This window comes from Pinus tabuliformis, chromosome 8 (genome assembly GCF_031772625.1).
Source record: "Pinus tabuliformis cultivar Carrire ecotype Pingquan chromosome 8, CPIR1, whole genome shotgun sequence".
In the NCBI taxonomy this organism is placed as follows: Eukaryota; Viridiplantae; Streptophyta; class Pinopsida; order Pinales; family Pinaceae; genus Pinus; species Pinus tabuliformis.
In genome coordinates, this window is record NC_142294.1 from 155,593,106 (window position 1) to 155,606,088 (window position 12,983).

At 34.8% G+C, this 12,983-nt stretch overlaps 1 pseudogene; it reads right to left on the minus strand.

Moving 5' to 3' along the window:
* Positions 1-3,757: 3,757 nt before the first annotated feature.
* Positions 3,758-12,983, minus strand: part of LOC149234602 (glucan endo-1,3-beta-glucosidase-like) — a 40,441-nt pseudogene continuing 31,215 nt past the window's right edge.

Here is a 12,983-nt window from a genome sequence, read left to right on the forward strand (position 1 = left end):
TGGAAAAAATTTAAAAATACAACTGAAGTGTGTAACAAGTACGAGGACAACAGGCCATCTTAACTTCATTGAACTTGGATAAATGATATTTGTGATGTAAAAAGCATATAAATCATAATTCTATTCGTACTACTAAAACATGAGTTTGCTGAATATGAAGTGATATAAACAATTATTCATTAGTCTCATAACATGAGTTCGCTGAAAATGAAGTGATATAAACAATTGTTCATTAGTCTCAGTGTGTCTCTTTCATGGATATAAATAATGCAGTTTTTTAAAAGTGTTTTTTAATTTTGAAAAGCAACTCAACAATTAAATCCATAATCCATGGGATCGAGCGAAAGGGTTTTAATTTTAAAAAGCAACTCAACAATTAAATCCATGGATCAAGAGAAAGGGTAAGAGGTACTGGAAATCTGCTATGTGCAACAAAATTTCTAATTGTTTTTGTACGTGTCCACAATATTCATACAATTGACAATCAACCTGCTAATCACTACAACTAAAGCCCATTCATGATTTCATTGCCAAACCCAAAGGCAGCAAAAACAGTTTGAATAAAATATTCAAAAGAACTTATCGTACACTTTAACTCATCCTCTACATTTTGTACTCGTTAAAACCATCAACATGCAAATCACTTAATAAGCAGAAAAGCATCGGATCTGCACGGATCCCCTGTTTTTCTTGCTTTCTGGCTCTTCTCAGGTTTAAAAATTGTTCAGTGGACAATCTTCTTCTTTGAAGTGTTGATCCGTAGATTTCAATGTTATCTTCTTAGTACGATCTGATATAATCCATGAAAATATGTAACTTTCTATGTTAAGTACGATCTGATATAATCCATGAAATGTGTAACTTTCTATGTTAAAGAATGAAAGTCTGTTTTTTTAGTCTGAAAAAATAAATAGAAAGCACCGAATCACATACTATTGTAATGCAGTGATTTGAAAAAGAAAAATCATTTGAAAGGCCACCTGAGATCATGGTTTATATACTGAGAATATTGAGAAGAGGGTTTGCACAGTGGTAAGCAACACTACAATAATTGCCGCCGCCAGAGCTAAACTTCTCCACGGCAATGAGAAATGCTCCTTCATGAGCTCGGCAAACCAAACCTTGAATTTACTTCTGTACTGAACATTCACTTGTCGTTTCAGTTGCCCGAGTACATCTACCCGGCTAACGGTGACTCCCTTACATAGACCATTGAAGAGATCGGCAACCTCTGCGTCGCTCCCAAGGTAATTTGTAACGATGTTACTTCTTCTCATCACAGCCACGTCTTCATCAGAGTTGATCAGCTCGTCCATCAAACTCAGGTAACACGTCACATAATTGATTTTAGATGCCTTGCACACCTCAAACGCTACTAGGTTATGGAAGAGTACCTCTATCTGGTCTGTGATATCGGCGGAAGACAAATTGTGGCTCTCTTAGCCTCAAATCTAATCTTCTTGATGCCTCCATCCGATCGCTCAAATTTGATCCCAGCATTTCTTAATTCCACTGCACGAGGGATGCGTTTGACGTCATTTTCTGCTCCTTCGTCTGGGCCGTTGGGGTCGATTTGATCATCTACATAGACAATCAGCCCGTGCAACAAGCCCAGAAGATGCTGAACATGTTTATCTGGCTGTGGCCATGACCAATTACTCATATCGTAATTGAAAGGATAAAACTTGGAAGTCTTTTCAACCATCCTAATCTTTGTACAGGGGGAGGAATATGGAAGCTCATAGTTTATCTAAAGTTGACTTTTTGATAGTAAATATGAATGTAAACATTTCAGAATATTATAATGGTTTTCATGAATTAATGGTTGGAATAAGAGATCTCTTCATTTAGATATTTCGTATCTCTAATAAGAGATAACTTTTTAGTGATTTTGATCATTCTATTTAATCTATTTTTAACAAGTAAAGAAAACATACACATTATTTGGATAGATAAGTGATTTTTTTTTTTAATGCACTAGATCTAATAAAGTTAAGAACTAATAGCTCATTAACTAAATATTTTATCTTAAACTTAAAAATATTTCATTTGAAAACTGATTATAAAAAATGTTTAAAAAAACATGAAAATAATATAATTTTGTAACCTTTTCAAAAAGGAAAAAAATAACATGTTTTAGTATGATTACTAATATTAAAAACAATAATTATTTATTTAATTAATTAAATAATTAATATAATAAATTTCATTAAAATCATTTATACATCATAGGAAGGTCATTTACTTTAAATTCTACAACTGCTTTAACAATAATAAAAATTAAAGAACAATAACATGATCATTGAAGTGTGGGGTATAGAGCTATAATAATGGTTCTACAATTATGAGATTTATACATTATATCTTAAAGTTAATTTAGGTTTGAATGATGCAGTTTAAAATTTTAAATTAAAAAATATTTATAAGCCAAAAATGTTGCAATGAAATATAGTCACCCATCTCACTAAAATGCGGATTGTGAACCTTAGTGGAAGTATTACCATTTCATCATGTATTGTAGAATGGGAAGTTGAAGCTATGAAATATGGTCCAGGATTATAGATTAGAAAGTTGAGGCTAAAATGTATGAAATGTTGTAAGATATATGAGTTGCAGTTCGGAAAATGAGAGTGGGAAATGTTCACATATATAACAACTTTTCTTAACAACATTTCTTTTTTATTGTGGTTCGGTAAGAATGTGCATTGATGTGCATTGATTGAAGGTAGATTTTAGTATTTAATAGGTTTTTAACACAGTCACTTGTTATGTCATTATTTAGTTTTGAATATATAGATCAAATGTAGATTTTAATATTTAATAGATTCTAAACAAAATTAATTGTTATGTAATTAATTAGTTGTGTTTTGTTTAAAGATGTTTTGGAGTTTATGATTCGAATCGGGAAAAAGAATCGGTTAAGAATAAATCCTTGTTGCTTAAAATTGGTTTTGAAGGCATAATTTTTGAGATAATTTAATAATTGTATTGAGATTTTACATCACAGTCAATGACCAAGTTAGGAGTTCTTAAGTCAAAGCATTACATAAAAAAAGGTCGGGAGTTGTAAGTTAAAGGGTTACATAAAAAAAGGTTTAGTTTAATTGATTAAATTTTTGTATTCATAAGCACCTCTAAGTATATAATCATGATGGAAATAAGTCAAAGAGTTACATAAAAAAATGTAGTTCAATAGCAATTGATTGAGTTCCTATCCCTAAAACACACAACTCTAATGGAAAATCGTGTGCCCTAATAGAAAATCAGTGTAAATTCTGGCATCAATGTCCTTGAAATCTAAAAAATATTGGTTAAGAATATAGATTTTTGTTATTTAAAACTGGTTTTGAATGTATTAAAAACAAAATTCTCTTTGTGTAGACTATGAAATATTTACAATTTAAATTTGTAGTTCCTCTCAAATTTATAATTCCAACAAAAATTTGTTGATTATGAAATATTCGCAACTCAAATTTGTAATTCCAACAGAAATTTGTAAATTATCCTTCCTTTAGAAACTTTTTTTTAGAGAATTTTCCAAACTAAAATTTGTAATTCCAACCCAAACTTGTAAATCCCAAAATATGCTTGCAATATATTTAAGAAAAATACCAAATTACCAATCACGGATTCTTTAGAAAACCATTTCATACAGATTCCTTAGCAAACCATTTCATTACTTAAGGGTCAAAACGCTAAACGACCACTTTAGATCTTAGGAAAGTTAATAAATTGAGTTAAAACCTGAATTTTATGCTTAAGAAGCAAGAATATCCAGTGTTGGAGATTTATCTATGCCCGGATGTTGATTGGGGAACACTATTTCAACCAAGGTGTTAAACACAAATCAAATTTAAACCTTTTTGACAACACGTTTTTTATAATCATGAATATTGATTTCATAATAAGAATGATACGCCCCTTCATATACATACAAAACGGAACGAAATCGAGCCCTGCAAGCACTCTAGAAAGTTCACAAGAGATGATTCTAAACTATAGTACTACTAATCTTCTATGAACTAAAGTAGTAACCTGTCGGGAATTTGCAATCGCCATACTCTACAACAACAAGATAAAAAACACATCATAAAATTAATCATCAAAAGACCTTCAATAATGGTAGCGCATATGTAGACAAAAAGTAAGCTAATCCTGGGATAATATATGAACTTACTTGGACACTGGGTAACGACATAGGCAGCGCCCTGGAAGTCGCACGTTCCAGTCTTGCGGCTGTTCTTTTGATAATAACTGTTAAAAGCATATGAAGCATGGGCTTCCAGCGTGTTAGGGTTGTAGTAAGACGTCCCAGGCTGAATCTGCTTGCAATCCGCAGCCCCTTCTCCACATGCATAGTCTAATGCCGCCTGGAGCTTACTAGTATCGATCTTGGAATTTGCAACGCACCACGTCTCGGATGCTCCTTCTGGGGTTGTCCTGCTGCTGCGATGATGCTGCACAGAGGTGGCCGGGGTGGAAGAGGAATTGCTTCCAGAGGTGGGCGCCTGGTTGTTCATGGCTGCAGGTGTTAGAGCAATATTGTAGACGTGCTCCTTGGTTGGGTAGAACAAGCCATAGTTGCACTCCGATGTGGGACCGGGCTTCTGGTTTTCATTAAAGAGAGCAAAAATGAAGGTGTCTAGAGAGGCCTGGGGCCTGAGCGGAGTTCCAGAGTTGGAGAGGACATTCTTGACGAGGTTCCCATTGTAGGCTGCAGCGTTGTCAAGGTTAGCACCGGTTTCACCCTCGTCGCCCTTAGATGGCCACCCAGTCTCAGACACGACAATGTCGAGGTTCTTATACCCAAGGGCCGACATTGCAGAGAACACTACGTCGAGCTGTGCGTCAAAGAGGTTCGTGTACAGGAGCCCGGTGTTGCTGTCCCGGACTCTGGCACTGGGGCGAAAGAGTGCATAGTCCAGAGAAATATCGTTGGCATCGCCCTAGTAGGCAAAGAAAGGGTAGACATTGACCATGAGAGAGGACCCCGTTTGGCTTAGAAAATCGAGCATTGGCTTTATCGTGGTCTCCACAAGGTCGCTCTTGAAAAGTCCGGTTGATGGCGGGAAAGAGTTCTGGAGCACACTGGTGGCAACGGGGCTTGACACTTTGATAATTTCGTCGAGGTTGTATTTGACGAGAGCCATGTGAATATTCTTCATGGCAGGGACAATGTAGGAGGTGAAATCATTAGAATTGGCCAAGACTTCATTGCCGACAGCTATGGCCGTGATCTGGGTGCCCGGAACGTAGGCAACCACATTCTGCTGGACCCCAGGCATAGGCTCGCGAAAGACGACGAGCAACGTTGGAGAGTTGCTCATTGGGAAGGGCAATGGTGATTTTAATGTCGGTACCACTGAATGCATGTAGAGCTGCAGGGTCTGCGTCGTAGAGCTTCAACTTGTTTGATGCCTTGGCTCTTGATCAGCGGCACTATCTTGGAAGCCGGGGGAAGATTGTCTGCTTTGTGACCATAGTTGATACCCACAGTGCCAGCCCCTGCAAACCAAAACAAAACAAAAAATGAAATTTACTCGGTCAATCACAGAAATCAAAGCTCAAAAAGAAATTTTGACGAACCAGACAAGAAAATGCATTTTCTCAGCTGCAGAAGCAACGATAATCAGAGAAATTAAAGCTAAAACCGCTGCAGAGGCAACGATAGTCGAAGAAATTATAGCAAAAACCCCGGACGAACAAGACAAGAAAATGCATTTTATCAGCTGCAGTAGCAACGATAATCAGAGAAATTAAAGTTAAAACCCCCGACGAACCAAACTATAAAATGCATTTTCTTTGTCTAGTTCTCAGCTGCAGAGGCACTATAGTCGAAGAAATTAAAGCTAAAACCCCTGACAAACCAAACGATAAATGCATTTTCATGTCTAGTTCTCAGCTACCTACAGAGGCAACAATAACCAAATGATAAATGCATTTTCATGTCTAGTTCTCAGCTACAGAGGCAACAATAATCGAACAAATTAAAGCTTAAAGAGTTGATGAACCAAACGATAAAATGCATTTTCTTGTCTGGTTCTCAGCTGCAGAGGCAACGATAATTGAAAAAATTAAAGCTTAACCCTAGACGAACCAAACTATAAATGCATTTTCTTGTTGGTCCCGGGTTGCAGAATTAAAGCTAAAGCCCTTACAAAACAAATGCTAAAATGAGTTTTCTCACCAGCAGAGGCAATGATAGCCAGAACCACCGCAATGGCGATCAGCACCGAACTCTTCCGGAAGCTCATGCTGAGCAAAGAAACAATAACCAACCAAAGCTTCTTTCAAGTTCAATAAAATATGGCAGCGCCGGTACTGAAATTCAAAATTCCAATCTAGAGCGCCATTATACAATTCAAAATTTGGTGAAACCACTGGTTTAGAGATGAAACTTGAATATTGAGCTCCTTTACAAGTTCGAACTTGAATATTGAGCGCGTTTTCAAATTCATATAACACAACATTAATGGCTACAATATTGATACGTATTCCACCTGATGAGCAATCGAGCTCATGTATTTTATTTCGTATGATAACATTCCATGGAAATTAATATCCGATGGTATGGGGAATCGATAGCATACCATACACGATACACGACATGCCATGATACACATGCCGCTCATTTCAATGGGCATCACTATTAACCAGAAAATGTTGCCTGAAAATTAAATAGATGTCAGAGAGTCCGTGCCCTGTGGTACATAGGGGGTGTATAAATGGAGCTATAGAGGTGGAAATAGCTCTAGCCACGAACACTAACACTGCACGGAGATGACAACAGGGACTGTGTGAGTTGGACACAACCTAGCACTGGACACATTACACTGCACGGAGATGACAACAGGGACTGTGCGAGTTGGACACAACCTAGCACTGGACACATTGTTTTCTGTTGTTAGTTGTTTCTTCGCTTTTAAGAAATACAATGAAAAATTTCACAATAAATATTTTTTTATGTCACTGCTTGCACAGTGACATCTAGAATCCACGGAGATCTATTAGTTCAGCAGCATGCAAGAAATTTTTCTATCATAATGTTAACATTAGTTTTCCTGTGTAAATTTTGAAGTGGCCACATACTGCCCCGCATCCCCAGCTAGTGAGAGATGTGGTTAGCTCTGGAAATTAATATTTAATGCGATTGCGATGTATATAACCACCACAGATAATGTACTTGTTTAAATTTAACGCTGGGCTTGAATGGGTTGCCAGTATTTATATTTGCAGATGTCTTCTCACAGCAGAGTTCTGAGTAAATCTGCAGTGGTCGTCGGTAAATATTTTTTCAGTAATAACTGTCAAATAGACGCGACATTTCTGGAGGCGTTGGTTGATTAGAGACGACAATTTTAATTGGTAAGACTTGTGATTTCTTGGTCTTCGACATTGATGTAGACTCTAAGTACAACTTTAATATTTCTATGTTAATGGGTAATGATTTATTTTTTGTTATCATGAATTATCCAAGTTATATAATGCCATGGTATGACTATCATTACTAGTTGGAGGCATTTATGTGATGTAAATCAAACATTTAATAGGGCATTAAAACCATGATATGTGCATATCTTCCATATACAGAAATTTCGCATATATGGAAGATATGAGCATATACGGAAATTGTGCATATATGGAAGATATGCGCATATCTTCCATATATCCCTAACTTTCTTATATGTGCATACCTTCCATATATACACATCATTTATGTATCTGCATTGTATATGCATAAATTCCATATACAGAACTTACGCATATATGGAAGATATCCACATATTTACCCTATATCTCTAACTTTCTTATATGTGTATATCTTTTGTATATGCACGTCGCTTATGTATCTGCATCGTATATGCGCAAATTCTATATACAGAAATTACGCATATACGGAAATTGTGTATCTTCAATATATACACAATTTCCATATATGCGCAATTTCTGTATAGGGAATTTGCGCATATACAATGCAGATACATAAACGACATACATATACGGAAGATATGTACATATAGGAAAGTTAGGGATATAGGGAAGATATGCGAATATCTTTCGTATATGCACAATTTCCGTATATGCGCATATCTTTCGTATATGTAAAATTTCCGTATATCCGAAATTTCTATATATGGAATTTGCGCATATACGAGGTAGATACATGTACGGAAGATATGCGCATATCTTCCGTATATGCGCAATTTTCGACGGAAATTCTGCATATACGAAAGATATGCGCATATACGGAAATTGTGCATATCTAAAGATATGCGCATATCTTCCTTACATCTCTAACTTTCCTATATGTGCATATCTTCCGTATATTCACTTCGTTTATGTATCTGCATCGTATATGCACAAATTCTATATACAGAAATTGCGCCTATACAGAAATTGTGCATATACATAAGATATATGCCATATTTTTCGTATATGTACAATTTCTATATATGCGCAATTTCTTTATATGAAATTTGCGCATATATGATGCAGATACATAATCGACGTACATATATGAAATATATGCACATATAGAAAATTTACGATTGTACAAAAGATATGGGCATATCTTCCGTATACGCACAATTTCCATATATGCACATATCTTCCGTATATGCGAAAATTTTGTATATAAAATTTACGCATATATGGTGTAGATACATGAACGAAAATATGTACAAATTCCATTTACAAAAATATATATAGAAATATGCGCATAGGCAGAAATTGTGCATATACGGAAAATATGCGCATATCTTTCGTATATCTCTAAATTTCTTATATCTGCGTATCTTCCGTATATGCAAGTAGTTTATGTATTTGCATCTTATATGCGCAAATTAGATATACAGAAATTGTGCATATACGGAAGATATGCGCATATCTTCCGTATATGCACAATTTCCATATATGCACAATTTCCATATATCTAATTTGCGCATATAAGATGCAGATACATAAACTACGTGCGTATACGGAAGATATGCAGATATAGGAAAGTTAGAGATGTACGGAAGATATGCGCATATCTTCCGTATATACGCATATCTTCCGTATATGCACAATTTCCGTATATGCAAAATTTCTGTGTATGGAATTTGTATATATCTTCGTTCATGTATCTACATCGTATATGTGGAAATTTCATATACAGAAATTTCATATATACAGAAATTGTGTATATACGGAAAATATGCGCATATAAGGAAGATATGCGCATATCTTCCCTATATCCGTAACTTTTCTATATATGTATATCTTCCGTATATGCACGTCGTTTATGTATCTATATCGTATACGCACACATTCCATATATGGAAACTGCGCATATACGGAAATTGTGCATATAGTATCTTCCGTATATGCACAATTTCCGTATATGTGCAATTTCTATATATGGAATGTGTGTATATACGATGCAGATACATAAATGACGTGCATATACGGAATATATGCACATTTAGAAAAGTTAGAGATATAAGGAAGATATGCGCATATCTTCTGTATATGCGCAATTTCCGTATATGCACAATTTCTCTATATGCGAAATTTCTGTATCTGAAATTTGTGCATATACGATGTAGATACATAAACGAAGATATATACCAATTCCATACACAGAAATTTCACATATACGGAAGATATGCGCATATATGGAAATTATGCATATACGGAAGATATGCGCATATCTTCCGTTCATCCCTAACTTTCCTATACGTGCATATCTTCCTTATATGCTCATCGTTCATGTATTTGCATCGTATATGCGCAAATTCCATATACAGAAATTGCGCATATATGGATATTGTGCATATACGGAAGTTACGCGCATATTTTCCGTATATGTACAATTTCTGTATATGTGCAATTTCTGTATATGGAATTTGCACATATACGATGCAAATACATGAACGACGTGCATATACGGAAGATATGCACATATACGAAAGTTAGGGATATACGGAAGATATACATATCTTCTGTATATGTGCATATCTTCCGTATATGCACAATTTTCGTATATGTGAAATTTCTAAATATGAAATTTGTGCATATACGATGTAGATACATGAACGAAGATATGTACAAATTTCATATACAGAAATCGTGCATATATACCTAACTTTTCTATATATACATATATTTCATATATGCACATCGTTCATGTATTTGCATCGTATATGCACAAATTCCATATACAGAAATTGCACATATACGAAAATTGGGCATATACGGAAGATATGCGCGTATCTTCTGTATATGCACAATTTTCGTATATGCGCAATTTCTGTATATGTAATTTGCGCATATACGATGTAGATACATGAACAACGTGCATATACGGAAGATATACACATATAAGAAAGTTAGGCATGTATGGAAGATATGCGCACATCTTCCGTATATGCGCATATATTCCTATGCACAATTTCCGTATATACTAAATTTTTGTATACGGAATTTGTACATATCTTCGTTCATGTATGTACATCGTATATGCGCAAATTCCATATACAGAAATGTCGCATATACGGAAGATATGCGCATATACAGAAGATAAGCGCATATACGGAAATTGTGCATATACGGAAGATATGAGCATATCTTTCGTATATCCCTAACTTTCCTATATGTGCATATCTTCCATATATGCACGTCGTTTATGTATCTGCATCATATATGCGCAAATTCCATATATAGAAATTACGCATATACGGAAGATATATGCGCATATTTTCCCTATATCCCTAACTTTTTTATATGTGCATATATTCCGGATATGCACGTCGTTTATGTATCTGCATCGTATATGTGCAAATTTCATATACAGAAGTTGCGCATATATGGAAATTGTGTATCTTCCGTATATGCGCAATTTCCGTATATGAACAATTTCTGTATATTGAATTTGCGCATATACAAAGCAGATACATAAACGACGTGCATATATGGAAGATATGCTCATATAGGAAAGTTAGAGATATAGGGAAGATATGCGCATATCTTCCATATATGCGCGTCTTCCGTATATGCGCATATCTTCCCGCTATCCCTAACTTTCATATATGAGCATATCTTCTGTATATGCGCAATTTCCATATATGTGAAATTTCTATATATTGAATTTGCGCATACACAATGTAGATACATGAATGAAGATATGTACAAATTCCATACACAGAAATTTCGCATATACGGAAGATATGCGCGTATCTTGCGTACATCCCTGACTTTCCTATATGTGCATATCTTCTGTATATGCACTTCGTTTATGTATCTACATCGTATATGCGCAAATTCCATATAGAGAAATTGTACATATACGGAAGATACGCGCGTATCTTTCGTATATGTACAATTTTCGTATATGCAGAATTTCTATATAAGGAATTTGCGCATATACGATGCAGATACATAAACAACGTGCATATACAGAAGATATGCACATATAGGAAGGTTAGGGATACAGAAAAGATATGCGCATATCTTTTGTATATGCACAATTTCTGTATATACACATATCTTCCGTATATGCACAATTTCCATATATGCGAAATTTTTGTATATAAAAATTGCATATATATGATGTAGATATATGAACAAAGATATATACAAATTTCATATACAAAAATTACGTATATACGGAAATTGTGTATATACATAAGATATGCGAATAAACGGAAATTGTGCATATACGGAAGATATGCGCATATCTTCCATATATCCCTAACTTTCATATATGTGCATATCTTTCATATATGCACGTCGTTTATGTATCTACATCGTATATGCACAAATTCCATATACAGAAATTGCGCATTTATGGAAATTGTGCATATATAGAAGATATGTGCGTATATGCACAAATTCCATATACAAAAATTGCGCATATACGGAAATTGTGCATATATGGAAGATATGCACGTATCTTCCGTATATGCACAATTTCTGTATATGCACAATTTCTGTATATGGAATTTGCACATATATGATGCAGATATATAAACGACGTGCATATACTGAAAGTATGCAGATATAAGAATGTAGGGATGTACGGAAGATATGCGCATATCTTCTGTATATGTGCAATTTTCGTATATGCGCATATATTCCGTATATGCACAATTTCCATATATGCGAAATTTCTATGTATTGAATTTGTATATATCTTCGTTCATGTATCAACATCGTATATACGCAAATTCCATATACAGAAATTTCGCATATATGGAAATTGTGTATATACAAAATATATGCGCATATACGGAAGATATGCGCATATCTTCCCTATATCCTAACTTTCCTATATGTGCATATCTTCTGTATATGCATGTCGTTTATGTATTTACATCGTATATGTGCAAATTTCATATACAGAAATTGCGCATATACGGAAATTGTGCATATACGGAAAATACGCGCGTATCTTCCGTATATGAACAATTTCCGTATATGCGCAACTTTTGTATATGGAATTTGTGCATATATAATGCAGATACATAAACGACGTGCATATACGGAAGATATGCTCATATAGGAAAGTTAGGGATATACGGAAGATATGCACATATTCTCCGTAATTGCGCAATTTCCGTACATGAAAAATTTCTGTATATGAAATTTGCGCATATACGATGTAGATACATGAATGAAGATATGTACAAATTTCATACATATAAATTTAGCATATACGAAAATTGTGCATATACTGAAGATATGCGCATATATTCCGTACATCCCTAACTTTCCTATATATGCATATCTTCCATTTATGCATGTCGTTCATGTATCTACTTCGTATATGTGCAAATTCTATATACACAAATTACGCATATACAGAAATTGTGCATATACGGAAGATATGTGCATATCTTTCGTATATGCACAATTTCTCTATATGCGGAATTTATGTATATGGAATTTGTACATATACAATGCAGATACATGAACGAAATGCATATACAGAAGATATGCACATA